We start from the raw sequence: 14,657 nt of genomic DNA on the forward strand, positions 1-14,657 counted from the left end.
TCAGACACTGAGTCCTTTAGAAATGAGAAATATGTCAACCTTGTGTGCTTCACTCACAGGGTTTGGAGCTAAGTGGTAAGAGTGCACGAAGAAATCTACCTTAGAAAACTCCTCTTTCTTTTGACTCTTTTACATAGTCCCCATAATAATCTCATGTTAGGAGCCTGATGTCAGCAATCTAATATGTCCTATGAAATTCTGCCAAGAATTACATTTTGAAATTTCTTATCTTTTGAATCTTTGAGGCCCAGTCAAATATTCAAATTTGACCTTCTGTAAAATCAGAGTACAGTGCTTTAGAGCTTGAACCCTGGAGCCAGATGGTGGAAAATATTTGGCCAGCATTTCCCAGATGTTGTAACTTGAGATAATAACTTGTCATCTCTCTGCCTTAATTTTATCATGTTCAAATATAATCAATATTGTAATAACTGACACCATTAGGTGCAAATCACAAAAAGTTTGACTTAATATCTCCACTGGTTGAATGATGCTCATTGAAATCCCTTATGTTTCATAATAAAATTATCTGAAGGAAATTCTACTTTAGAAATGAAATTGTACCCCTTTTTAGAAAATAAACCCAAAGAAACATGATTCTATAACTGGTTTCTTCCCATATTTTTATTTCTGGGTCACACCAGGAGATTTTCTCCTGAATATTTAGATAGACTTTGGAAAAGTCTATCAAGTGTCAACTGTTCAAGATGTTACAGAAACTTTTAAAATTCTCTACAGGACTAGTGTTTCCTAAAGAAAATCAGGATCCTCTCATCCCTCCCACTCGCACACTCCTACTGTTTTAGCGATGATCAGAAATGACTTACCAATGTGATTCAACTCCACAGAGGATCCTCAGCACTCAACTAATTTTAATTATCAAAAGCACTTCACACAGTCCTCCACTTCATCTTACTGAAGCCTTTTCAGTTGTCTTGGTTTTAATCCTTCCTTGGTTTGAATCTCTCCTTCAGTTTTCTTGCTGCTGCTTTCTTTTCTGCTCATCCTCTTAATTTTGGAGTGTCCAATGCTCGGTCCTTAGTTGTGATCTGTTCTCTATCTACACTCACACCCTTGGAAATCTCATTTACTCCTTTAACTTCACCTACCAACTTTTTGCTAACAATTTCCACATTTTTTTTTCTGGCTCAGACTTTTTTACTGAAATCCAGATTTTTATTTCCAACTGTCTACCCAACACCACCACTTGGATGTGTAATTAATACATAAAATTCAACTTTTACAAAGGCCTACTGCATGCTTCTTCCCCAAACACCCTGCTCTCTCCATCATCTTCTGGTTTTAGTTGATAGTAACTACATACCTAGGCCAAATCCTCAGAGTTATCTGTAAATTCTCTTTTCTCTCGTTCCCACATTCAATGAATTCAGAAGTCCTATTTTCTCTGCCTTCAAAATATGTTTAGAATCTGATCCAGTCCCATAAAGGACCATAATCATCTGCTGGATCTCCATAGGAACCCCCTAGTCAACCTCTGTGTTTCCATTCTCACCCCCATATGTTCTATTTCCAATTTGATAGCCTTTTTAAAATGTCAAATTATGTCACTCCTCTGCTCAAAATTTCCAATAATATTATACACATTCTTTACTTACACCCCAGCAATTTTACTATTAAGTATGTCCCTTTCTTATAACAACAAAAAGTTGTACAATACTATAATATTCATAGCATCTTTATTCATGAATAGTTCGTTCCACATTGAAAGCAACTCAAATGTCCATGAACTAAAAAATAGATTTTTTTAAACAATTTTTCTATATTTATGCAATGGAATAATACCTGAATAAAAGATAATAATTAGTTACTGGTGTATGCAAAACAGAAGTTAAGTAAAAAAAAAAATATGGTGCTTAGCCAAAAAAAGAGAAAAACCTCCAAAGAAAATACCACATCCTGCACAATCCCATGTATATGAAGAACAAGAACATATGAAACCAATCTATTATGATAGAAATTGAAATATTGGTTCCCTTTTAGAGATGCTGGTATTGACTGGAAGGAGAAAGAGAGAGAAATTGGGGCTACAGTAACATTTTACTTCTGGATATGGGTGGTGTTTACACAAATGATTAAAATTTCATAGAGCATAAGAATTTTGCATTTTGCTGTATGTAATTTGTTATTTATAATTTTTGTAAAAACCTTCCAGTGGCCTGAGGCTTTCATTGATTTATTTTGCTGCTAACATTCTCCAAGCTGTGAACTCAAAGACCCTTGGAGACACACTTTTCAGGCAAGTGCATTTTAAATTTTCTGCATTTGGTTATTTTACAAATATAACAAAAATCTGTTTTCTTTTTTAAGAAAACAGATGCATCCTGATTGGGAGTCCCTGAGCCTATTCAGCAAAAGCATAAAGGGAAATAAAAGGCAGAAATTCATTAGAAATTTTTTTCTACCATCACTCAGAATTCCAAAAATTTCCCACTCTTGAGGTTCGATAGAGTATATTCTATCCCTAGGCCTGCAGTTGTGCTTGGGAGATGACCTTGCAATTAGTGGAACTTGGTGTATCAGCATAAGCATTGCAGAAAGTTGCACATGTGAAATGGTAATATCTCTGCAGAATAAGATTGACAAGAACATCTTTTTGAATTTCAGGAAAGATCTCTGTCCAGCTAACACCTGATGTCTGCTTTAGGTTCTGCTTATGTACACCACAATCCCATATAGATTACTTCTCTTTTAAAATGCAGTTGAACTGTAGGTGTGTACGTATCTGCTAAACAGTAGGAACTTTAGCACTTTATTTGCCTCCTTGCTGTACTTCAATGTGATGAAAGTTTAAGAAGCGGGTGAGCCCATGTCTGTCTTACTTCCCAGGGAAGAGCTCTGCATATGAAGAAAAACAAATGATCAAATGGAAAAGCACCACATGATTAATGGCTTAGTAGTATATAAAACACTTTATTTAAAAAGGCAACTTTTTTTGTATGAATTGTGGATGCTATTTATATTATTGAGCACTTACTAAGGGCAATGCAAATTGGAATAATGTAGATTTCACATTTCTACTAGTTGGGTTTTTTTTTTATTGGTCGTTCATAACATTACATAGTTCTTAATTCATCATATTACACGGTTTGATTCAAGTGGATTATGAACTCCCGATTTTACCCCGTATACAAATTGCTGTATCACATCAGTTACCCTTCCATTGATTGACATATTGCCTTTCTAGTGTCTGATGTATTCTGCTGTCTGTCCTATTGTCTACTATCCCCCCTCCCCTCCCCTCCCCTCCCCTCCCCTTTTCTCTCTCTACCCCTTCTACTGTAAATCATGTCTTCCATTTGTATTCTCTTGACTTACCCCTCCTTACCTCTTATATGACATTTTGTATAACCCTGAGGATCGCCTTCCATTTCCATGCAATTTCCCTTCTCACTCCCTTTCCCTCCCACCTCTCATCCCTGTTTACTGTAAATATTCTTCTCAAGCTCTTCGTCCCTACCCTGTCCTTGTTTACACCCCTTATATCAAAGGAGTCATTTGGTATTTGTTTTTTAAAGATTGACTAGCTTCACTTAGCATAATCTGCTCTAATGCCATCCATTTCCCTCCAAATTCTATAATTTTGTCATTTTTTAATGCAGAGTAATACTCCATAGTGTATAAATGCCACATTTTTTTTTATCCATTCATCTATTGAAGGGCATCTAGGCTGGTTCCACAGTCTTGCTATCGTGAATTGAGCTGCTATGAACATCGATGTAGCAGTGTCCCTGTAGCATGCTCTTGTTAGGGCTTTAGGGAATAGACCGAGAAGGGGAATAGCTGGGTCAAATGGTGGTTCCATTCCCAGCTTTCCGAGAAATCTCCATACTGCTTTCCAAATTGGCTGCACCAATTTGCAGTCCCACCAGCAATGAACAAGAGTGCCCTTTTCCCCGCATCCTCTCCAGCACTTATTGTTGTTTGACTTCCTAATGGCTGCCAGTCTTACAATAAAATACTTGGGAATCAACCTAACAAAAGAGGTGAAAGATTTATACAATGAAAATTACAGAACCCTAAAGAAAGACATAGAAGAAGACCTTAGAAGATGGAAAAACATACCCTGCTCATGGATAGGCAGAACTAACATCATCAAAATGGCGATATTACCAAAAGTTCTCTATAAGTTCAATGCAATGCCAATCAAAATCCCAACAGCATATCTTGTAGAAATAGATAAAAGAATCATGAAATTCATATGGAATAATAAAAGACCCAGAATAGCAAAAACAATACTAAGCAGGAAGTGTGAATCAGGCGGTATAGCGATACCAGACTTCAAACTATACTACAGAGCAATAGTAACAAAAACAGCATGGTACTGGTACCAAAACAGGCGGGTGGACCAATGGTACAGAATAGAGGACACAGTAACCAATCCACAAAACTACAACTATCTTATTTTTGATAAAGGGGCTAAAAGCATGCAATGGAGGAAGGATAGCATCTTCAACAAATGGTGCTGGGAAAACTGGAAATCCATTTGCACCAAAATGAATCTGAATCCCTATCTCTCGCCGTGCACAAAAGTTAACTCAAAATGGATCAAGGAGCTTGATATTAAATCAGAGACACGGCATCTGATAGAAGAAAAAGTTGGTTATGATCTACACGCTGTGGGATCGGGCTCCAAATTCCTCAATAGGACACCCATAGCGCTAGAGTTAACAAATAGAATCAACAAATGGGACTTACTCAAACTAAAAAGTTTTTTCTCAGCAAAAGAAACAATAAGAGAGATAAATAGGGAGCCTACATCCTGGGAACAAATCTTTACTCCACACACTTCAGATAGAGCCCTAATAACCAGAATATACAAAGAACTCAAAAAATTAGACAATAAGATAACAAATAACCCAATCAATAAATGGGCCAAGGACCTGAACAGACACTTCTCAGAGGAGGACATACAATCAATCAACAAGTACATGAAAAAATGCTTACTAGTTGGGTTTTGTCATTGTCTGTATAAAGAGTATGGGTTTAAAACCCAGCCTTCTGAAAGGGTAGTTGGTATCTGACAGTTTAACTGTGGCTTCCTAATCTGTAAAATCTTCCATCCAGGTAATTGCAAGTTTAAGTGAAATAGTGAACATCAAAGGGTCAAACACTGCTCTGAAACTGATATAAAGTAATGGCTTTAATAATGGTAGATACCTTTTGACTTGTCCTCTTACCTATTTAAACCAATATAAATTCACAGTTTAGAACTTCTAGTGTGTGTGTGTGTGTGTGTGTGTGTGTGTGTGTGTGGGTGTGTAGTTTTTCTTGATTTTAAAACAATGCCTCTGTTATGGTTTTTATGTGAAGTGTCCCCCCAAAACTATCATGTGAGACAATATAAGAAGGTTCAGAGGGAAAATGATCTTGTTGTGAATTAATTCCCTGATAGGAATAAACTGAGTGGTAAATGAAGTGGTAGGGTATGGCTGGAGGAGGTAGAAATTAGGGGCATGGCTTTGAGGCATATATTTGTATCGGGCCAATGGAGACCTCTCTCTCTACTGCCTGATCATCATGTGGGCTTCTTATCTTTGCCTTACTCTTGCACCATGATATCCTTGCTCATCTTGAGCCCTAAGGAATGGAACCAGCCACTTATGCACTGAGACCTCTGAAACTATAATCCCCCAAATAAACGTTTTCTCCTCTATAGTTGTTCTGGTAGGTCTTTCAGTAGCAACAGCGGAAAAAGCTAACTAAGACAGGCTCTAATGTAGAATAAATACACATCCATATTACTTGAGAACCACTTAAATGAACCAGCACTGCGTTTTTCACTGGCTGTATGGTGAACTCCCTTTGCAGATAATAAACTCTGCAAAAGGAATTATAACTACACACATTGGGTTCACCCCTTAGTGAGTACAAAGCCAAACAAACACAACCAAGAGATAAGAGTAAAGCAAGGTTTATTACCTGCAGCAAGTAAGAAGAGCAATCTGAATAATTACCAAAGCACAGTCTCCCCAACAAAGAAATGAGAAACTTTTATGAAAGAAATTCATGCCCCATTCATATTGGAAAGACTTGTCACCACATGTAGACACATGTAGAGAAAAGCACATTCCTGAGTATGCTCAGTTGGAGTTCTTGCTGCTGTATGCATAGCATGTTCAAAAATGGTGGACATGAACACCTTATTTGGTGGAGAATTTGGAATTATAACAAGATCATAATGAACTAAGTTTAAGTCATCTGGAAGAGTAACTTAGAGTTGATTCAGCAATTTTGGCTGGTTCCTTTTTTGTTTTCTCTGGGGAGCCTTATCTAAAACAAACAAACAAAAACTTTAAGGAATACTAACAGTAATTTAAAGAAGCAGTAGTATTTTTCCTCTATAAGTATAGAAACTTACCCCTAAAAGTTCCTGCCTAGCAGCTAATAGAATCAAATGTGATAAATTTACAATAGATATATGTATCCACAGAACACTATTTTTTTTCAATAGCTTTGGGTGCAATTTCATTTGAGCTACCATTTATTCAAAATATTAGTTTATTGTCTTTTATATATAAATATATAAAATTTAGTGTTATTTTTAGTAAAAATTTTTTAATTTGGTTTCAAGATCTTTCTCCTTGGTAATGAACATGAAAGTCTATTAGGTGTTGATATTACAAGTTTCTGTTACTTTTGGAGTCAGGAAGATATGATTCCAATAACTAATTTACTAGTCATATAACTTCAGTAAATTGTCTATTGTCTCTTAACATCAGGCCCTTCATGTAAAATGAGACTGTAATAACATACTTGTAGGATGTTTTTTCTATCAAGATTACATGTATTCTCAGATGAGTATTAGCTATATAAGAAACATTCCTTCAATATTGTTTCCTCTCTCATCTGCAATTAATCCAAATGGTATTTTGTCTCTTACTTGCACATTTTCTTGCTGTAACACACCTAAAGTAGAATTTTTCATTCTCTTTATTGTTTCTCATAAGGCTATGCCTTAGCCTTCGTGACCTGTTTTTTAGGGTTTGTAATATACTTTTATTTCACTTTTATCCATGGTGATATGACCATAGCTACATAGTCTTTTAAAACAAAAGGTCATAAATCAACTCTCTGTGTAGACATATTGGTTTATTTATTTATACCCTCTCATAATTTTTTTGTGATTTCATTTTAGAGCATATTATTCTTTTGAAATATAGTGGCTTTTGACTCATTTGTTATAGCTTATAGCTTTAATTTTTCCTTTTAAACTTTAAATTGTACGCCCATGACTATTTTCATTCTAGATTACTTAGAAACTAATAAAATCTGTTACTTTTCCCTTAGGTTTCTGTCAAATCCACATCATCATTCAATTCTTTCTTATAATTTAGAATTAAATCCCAAAAGTAAATCCCTTTTTGTTTTCTCTGCTCCTCAGTGAATAAAAGTATGTCAGTAAGACAGGAATAATAATGTCTCAGGTACTGTACTTTCACGGAAACCAGTTTTCCAAGTGAAGTTCATGAATATGGTTGACATATATATTCTATGACACTACTAGATCTTACACTTGAAATGCTTTTAAAATAATTTCTGGGAAGAATCACATAAATTCTTCACCTGATCTTTTACCAAGTCAATTCATTAGGAAATGAGCACTGAAAAGCTGGAGAAAGAGATACTATTCACTGATACCCAGGCAGTGAGGAATTCTACTTCCTTCCTTGCATAAATTCTTCCTGAACTAAGATAAAATTTTAATATAAAAGGGTTGAGGGAGGCACAATGGAACTAAGCATCTAAATGAAAGCCCTAACTTAATACCTGGGATAGTTACCTCTGATATAATAGATGTCTAAGGACCTCAGCCATGTCAGTTTTTTTTTTTTTTAGTTATACATGGCAGTAGATGTATCTTGACATATTACACATAAATGGAGTATAACTTAGCATTCTTGTGGTTGTCATGTCAGAAGTTTAATACCTATGTGAATTTCAGAAAAACAGTTTAAGTCACACCATTGATTAAAAGCATGGCCACAAAGTAAAGAATAGATGAATTCTCATATCTTTGGTGATTATGGTGGTTTTGTGGAAAATAGAAAGGGGTTCAGGGGAAGGGAAAGTCCAGGACATCAATAAATGGGAGGTTATGATCAAAGTATGCTATATGCATGTACATATATACCACAAAGAAACCTATTATTCAATATAATTAATATGCATTAATAAAATAAAAATGTTTAAAAATTAAAACAATATATTTTCAATTTTTTAAAAAAAATATTTTTATTGATGCATCATTGTTATATGTACTTATGGGATTCACTGTGACATACATATAAATGCATATAACATAATTTGTTTCACTTCAATCCCTAGCACTACCACATTGTTTCCCACCTCCCTCTACTCTATTGGTTTTCCTTCTATTAATTTATTTTTTAATTGGTGCACTATATTTATAATAAAAGTGGAATTCATTGTAATATGTTCACATGCATACAGCAGAGTTTGGTCAATTTCATTTCCAGTCCCTTCTCCTCTTTTCCATTCCTTCTCCCCTTCTCCCTCCTCCAGAACCCCCTGCATTTTTTTTGGTACCAAGAATTGAACCCAGGGGTGCTCAATTCCTGAGCCACATCTCCAGCCCTTTATATATATAATGTTGAAACAGGGTCTCACTAAGTTGCTGAGGCTGGCTTTGAACTTGCAAAACTGAGTTATTTATACATTATGGATATTAATTTCCCATAAGAAAAGTAATTGGCAAAGATTTTCTCCCATTCTATATGTATTCACTGTGCTATTTCCTCTGCTGTTCAGAAGCTTTTAAATTTGAAGTCATCTCATTGATTGATTCTGGGTATTATTTTTTGAGCTATAGGAGTCTTATTAAGCAAGTTGATGCCTCTGCCAATATGCTGGAATGCTGACCCTGTGTTTTCTTCTAGCAGTGGCAGTATCTCCACTCTAATTCTTAGGTCTTTGGTATATTTTGAATATATTTTTATGCAGGATGAGAAATAGGTATCTGGTTTCATTTTCTACATATAGATATCCAGTTTTCAGCACCAATTGTTAAAAGGCTATCTTTCTCCAATGTAGGATTTAGGTAGCTTTATCAAGGATCAGATGACTGTATTTATGTGTGTTTGTGTCTATATGTCTTCTATTCTATTTCATTGGTCTTTATGTCTGATTTTTGAATTTACAAGTATAATATTATGTCATCAGAGAATATAGATAATTCGACTTCTTCTTTCCCTATTTGTATCTTTTAATTTCCTTGTTTGCCTGATTGTTTTGGCTATAGTTTCAAGAACTATACTGAATAGAAGCCATGAGTAGGTATTATTGTTTTGTTCTGATTTGGGAGGAAATGTTTGTAAGTTCTCCATTCTAAATGATGTTGGTTTTGGGTTTGTTCTATGTAACCTTTATAAGTTGAAGTAAGTTCCCTATATCCTTAGTTTCTTCAATGTTTTAATCATGAATGAATGCTGAATTTTGTTGAAGGTCCTTTCTGAATCTATTGAAATGATCGTATGATTTTTGTCCTTAATTCTGTTTATGTGGTGAATTACATTTATTGATTTGTGTATGTTGAACCAAACTTACATCCCTGTAATAAAACCAATTTGATCATGGTAGACAATCTACTTCAATGTGTTTTGAAATGAATTTGTAACACTTTATTAAGTATTTGTGTATCTGTGATCATCAGAGATATTGATATATTCTGTTCTTTCTTCATTTTGTCTTTATCTGGTTTGGGGATTCAGGTAATATTGACTTCATAGATTGGATTTAGGAGAATTACCTTCCTTTCTACTTTATACACTAATTTGAGAATGTTTGACATTAGTTCTTCTTTAGAAGTTTGGCAGAGCTTAACTGAAAATCTCTTTGTTGCTGGGCTTTTCTTTATTAAAAGTCTTAATTATTGACTTAATTTTATTGATTTTTATCAGTCTGTTTATGTTTTCTATATCCTTTTGGTTTGCTTTGGCTAAGTCATATGTCTATATAATTTGTCAATATCTTCTAGATTTTTTGTTTTTGTGAAATATAAATTTTCAAACAATTTCATAATTCTCCTCTGGATTTCAGAACTGTTTGTTGTGTACCTCCAGTTTAATAATTCATTTTGTTGGTTTGGATTTTCTCTTTGTATTAGATTCATAAACCTTGTTTACTTTTTATAGAATCATCTCTTTGTTACTTTGATGCTTTGTATTTTTTTTAGTCTTAATTTCATCAAGTTTGGTTTTACTCTTTATTATCCCCTGGCATCTTATAATTCTGGAATTAGTTCTTTCTTTCCTAGGGCTATATGATATAACATTAGACAATTATTTGAGATTTTTTTAATGCAAGCATTCAATGTGCTAAACATTCTTCTTAGAATTGCCTTCATACTGTCCTAGAGATTTTAATATGTTGTATTTCTTTTCTCATTTGTTTTTAAGAATTTAAAAATTTTTCTTATTTCTTTTCTGATCCATTTCTCATTTAAAAATGCATTATTTAGTTTCCAGGTGTGAAAAGAATTTCTGGTTTTTACCTTCTGCTGATTTCTGATTTCATTCCTTTATGATCTGATAGGATATAAGGAATTATCTGTTTATTTTATTTTTTTCTATTTGCTAAGACTTACTTTTTGTTATAAAATATGGTCTATTTTGAAGAAGATTCTTCGTGTAGCTGTTGAAATGTGAATTCAATTGTTGAGGAATGAAGTATTTTTGCTAGGTCCATTTGATTAACAGTATTTTGGGGTTTGAAAAAATGTTTACTTAGTTTATGTCTGGATGACCAATTTATTGGTGACAAAGTTATGTTGTAATCACCTATTGAGATCCAACCAATAGCTGGTGCTGATGTTTGTTTTTCAGTTCTTCTGCATGTAGTATTTATTAAGTATTTTTGTAGTGCTAATTTAGTACTTGTTTTGATTTAGATATGAAGTGTCCTCTGAACACTTAAATGTAAGATAATTCAAGAAAGTTTAGTTTTGAAATCATTGGGTAATCTATGATCTAATTATGTGAGTTTTCTTTTGAATTAACAACTTGAATATTACATGGACACATTGAGGCTATTTTATGTAAATTGTCAGTGTTTTTACAAATATAACTTTAGGCATACTTTAAAAATAGTTCTTGGTATTAATTAGTTATAAATCTTGAAAGCCTAAACCTAATCAGTGCATTAATCCACATGTATAGATTATCTGGGTGGTAACTATCCATAGGTAGGGTGTGGCTAGAGGAGGTAGATCACAGAAAAGTATGCTTTAGAAGTATACATTTTATCCCTGGTGATTGGTGCTCTCTTTCTTCTTCCTGTTTGCCATGTCCTGAGCTGCTTTCTTCTTCCATACCTGTTTGCCATGATGTTCTGCATCCCCTTCAGCACAGAGAATTGGAGTTGGCCCTCTATGGTCTGAGACTTCTGTGAATAAATTTTTCCTTCTCTAAAATTGTTCGTGTCAGATCTTTTTGTCACAGTAGCAACAAAAGCTGAGTAAAACACTAGTCATGAATTCTTTTAGTTTCTGTTTATCTTGGTAGGTTTTTAATTTATATTCAATTCTGAAAGATAGCTTTGCTGGATATAACAATCATGGTTGGCAACCATTATCTTAAATTTAAGAAAAAAAAGAGTCAGAATATAGAAATGACATAATTCATAAAAAAAGATGTCCAGTTTTTTAATGAAGTTTTAATTTCATGATTGATTGATTGATTGATTATTATTGTTTTATGATACTGGGAATTGAATCCAGTGAACTCCACCAATGAGCTATATACCTTGCCCTTTATATTTTTTTATAATGATGCAAAGTCTTTCTAAGTTGCCCAAGCTGGCCTTGAACTTGTGATTCTCCTGACTCAGCCTCCAAAGAATCTAGGAGGCTGCAGGCATGTATCACCATGCATGGTTGTCCTAAAGTTTTAAAAGCAAAACTGTACAAAATTTAGTGTTTATTTTTAAAAGACAACCACTAGACTATAGCATTAACTGAGTTGGTATTGAATTTTGTCACTGCAAATGAGGTAATCTATGATCTAATTATGTGAGTTTTCTTTTGAGTTAACAACTTGAATATTACATGGAAACATTGATCCTATTTTATGTAAATTGCCAATGTTTTTACAAATATAGCTTTAGGCATACTTTAAAAATAGTTCTTAGTATTAACTTAGTTGTAAATCTTAACCTTCACAATTGGCCTTAGAAAGTTTGGACTACAAAATACTGAGATAATGAATATTAACCTTTACTTATCTAAAACCTTTAAGAAATTAGATTTCAATATTCAGTCTACTTATGTTAATGACTCTAGTGCCCATGAAAATGGAGTTAAAGAAGAATATTAGACAAATGTTCTTGAGCCTATATTGGTCTATTTTCTTGCCTATAACTGCATCGTATTCCATCTGAAAAGACATGCTCTGTTCTTGTATATGTCACACTTCAGTTTTATCTGGAGGAAAATTACTCATCTTTACAGAGGTAGTGCTTGAGAAGAACAGCCGTAAGTTCACATTTTCTTGAGATAGCCTTAGTTCATGACTTTCATCCTGGGTCATGGTTGTGTCCTCTTTTACTTTTAGAAAGTCTCAATTAGAAATATGCAAACAGATGACTGTCCCCCAATTCAGTCATGCAACCAAGGGGAATCATCTGGACCTTCATACTAATACAAAAATCTTGATCCAAGCATTAGAAGAAGAAAACAAAAGAAAGACTTAAAATCTAAAGGAAATATTTCAATGTATCGAAAGGTTTCATGTATAATATATAGCATGATTTTCCCAAAATTAGCAGGGAATGGAGAAATGTATTCATATACATTTATATGAAAGCCACATTAAATAAATATATTCAAATAGAGCTAAACTGAAAACCTCAATGAATTCATGACCTATTTTTTAAAAAAAGAGAGAAAATGTTTTTCTGTTATTTCAGTAAAGTGGATAGAATTCTCTGTTTTCATACTTTTGCCAGGGATTATGTGAAACCATATAATGTTCACTCTAGGCATACAGATTTTCGGTATCTAAATCTGTTCTTTGTAGGGAAACTCATTCTAACTTTGTAAAATGAAAAATCAAGGTTTGCCTGAAATATTTTATTGAAAGCCAAATATTCTGATCATAGTGATAAAGAAACCAATTTTAAGGATTAAATTATCTACATTCTAAACAATAATAACAACAATATATGTGGTTGCAATTGAGTGAAACAAGCTTGACCTATAAAAGACTATAAATATTTAATGATGCTTGAGAGGGGAAAATTACATAAAACACGTGAGGGAGAAGTCATATACACTAACATAAGCCAATTGTTTACCGTATGACCAAAAAAGAGCTATGTGTAAAACTCAGTGCCTAGATGCATGACCACCCATCAAGGGTCAGCAAGCAGCCTGCAGGGAATCTTAATTTATGATCACAGTCCTTAACAAACTCATACTTGGGACCACCCAGATAAAGAGGTATTAAGTTAAGATTATTGTGGCTTACTGCAGAAAAATAATTTTCCAGGACAGCTGATGTAGAGACATTAACGGGAGTATGTGAACACTGATTATTCTTATTTCTATAGAATTAAGACGTAGCCAGTTAATGTTGATTGGCTCAAGAATGCAGAGTATATTGGATATCTGTAATATTTTCAACCAAGGCATAGATTATTTAAGTTCTTCAATAGTGAAGTGTAAAGGACTTTAGTGCAGAAAAAAATAATAATTTGAGATTTTCAGATCTGTTAAAATATCACTTCCCATTTTTATTCTACTGTATGCTTCGTAACCCCATCTTATGAACTCTAGGGCCAAAGCAAGCTACCTGAGATGGGCTACTATCAGGGACCCATTGTGTCCAATAATTGTTAGTATATTGGACTAAACAAGTCCCTAATGTAGGAACTCAAAAAGATATTACTGCAATCTTGAGTAATCAATAGTTTGCCCGAAAAAAAAAAAACTATTTTCTCTCTTCTTATCCTTATGCAGATATTTTTTCTTCAAGATATTATATATCTGTATTTAGCTTATATTTTCACATATTTTACTGTACCTAAAGGTTTCTCAGTACATTAATATTAGATTAAGTTGTAGTTTTTAATATTTTTATTACTAGAAAATTTAGACCAAAATAACTTATATGGATGCTTAAATCATGTCTGTGAGAACATTAGTACTTTTTTTTAAAGAATAATTTTTACTGAATTAGCTTTTAAAATTGCAATTTGCATTGCAATTGGGTATAATATAATTTTTCTGCACATAATTTGTTCTTCTAATTTAGTTTATTTTTCATATTATGAATCTTTATGAAATTTCTAGTGCAGGATTTAGACTTGAGGATCTGACTATTTGATTCTGAAATAATATTACCTTTCAAAAGTTAAGGAAATCAGTTGTAGTTATTTTCCAACAAGACAAAAGAAAGATATGGTATTAGTTTTGGGTTTCAATCATAAATGATCATGTAAAGAAGTATTTACAAGGTGAAGCAGATTTATATAATACTCAATAATGTCATTTTCTAGCAAATAGAACTTTTAATTTTAATTTCTTAGCAGATTTTCTTTCCCTCAAATTAAACTCCATCTTTCAACAGATGGGTCTTTGCTATTAGCTATATAATATAATAAAAGTTTGAAAATTAGACTAC

Source organism: Urocitellus parryii, chromosome 7 (assembly GCF_045843805.1).
Source record: "Urocitellus parryii isolate mUroPar1 chromosome 7, mUroPar1.hap1, whole genome shotgun sequence".
Classification (NCBI taxonomy): domain Eukaryota; kingdom Metazoa; phylum Chordata; class Mammalia; order Rodentia; family Sciuridae; genus Urocitellus; species Urocitellus parryii.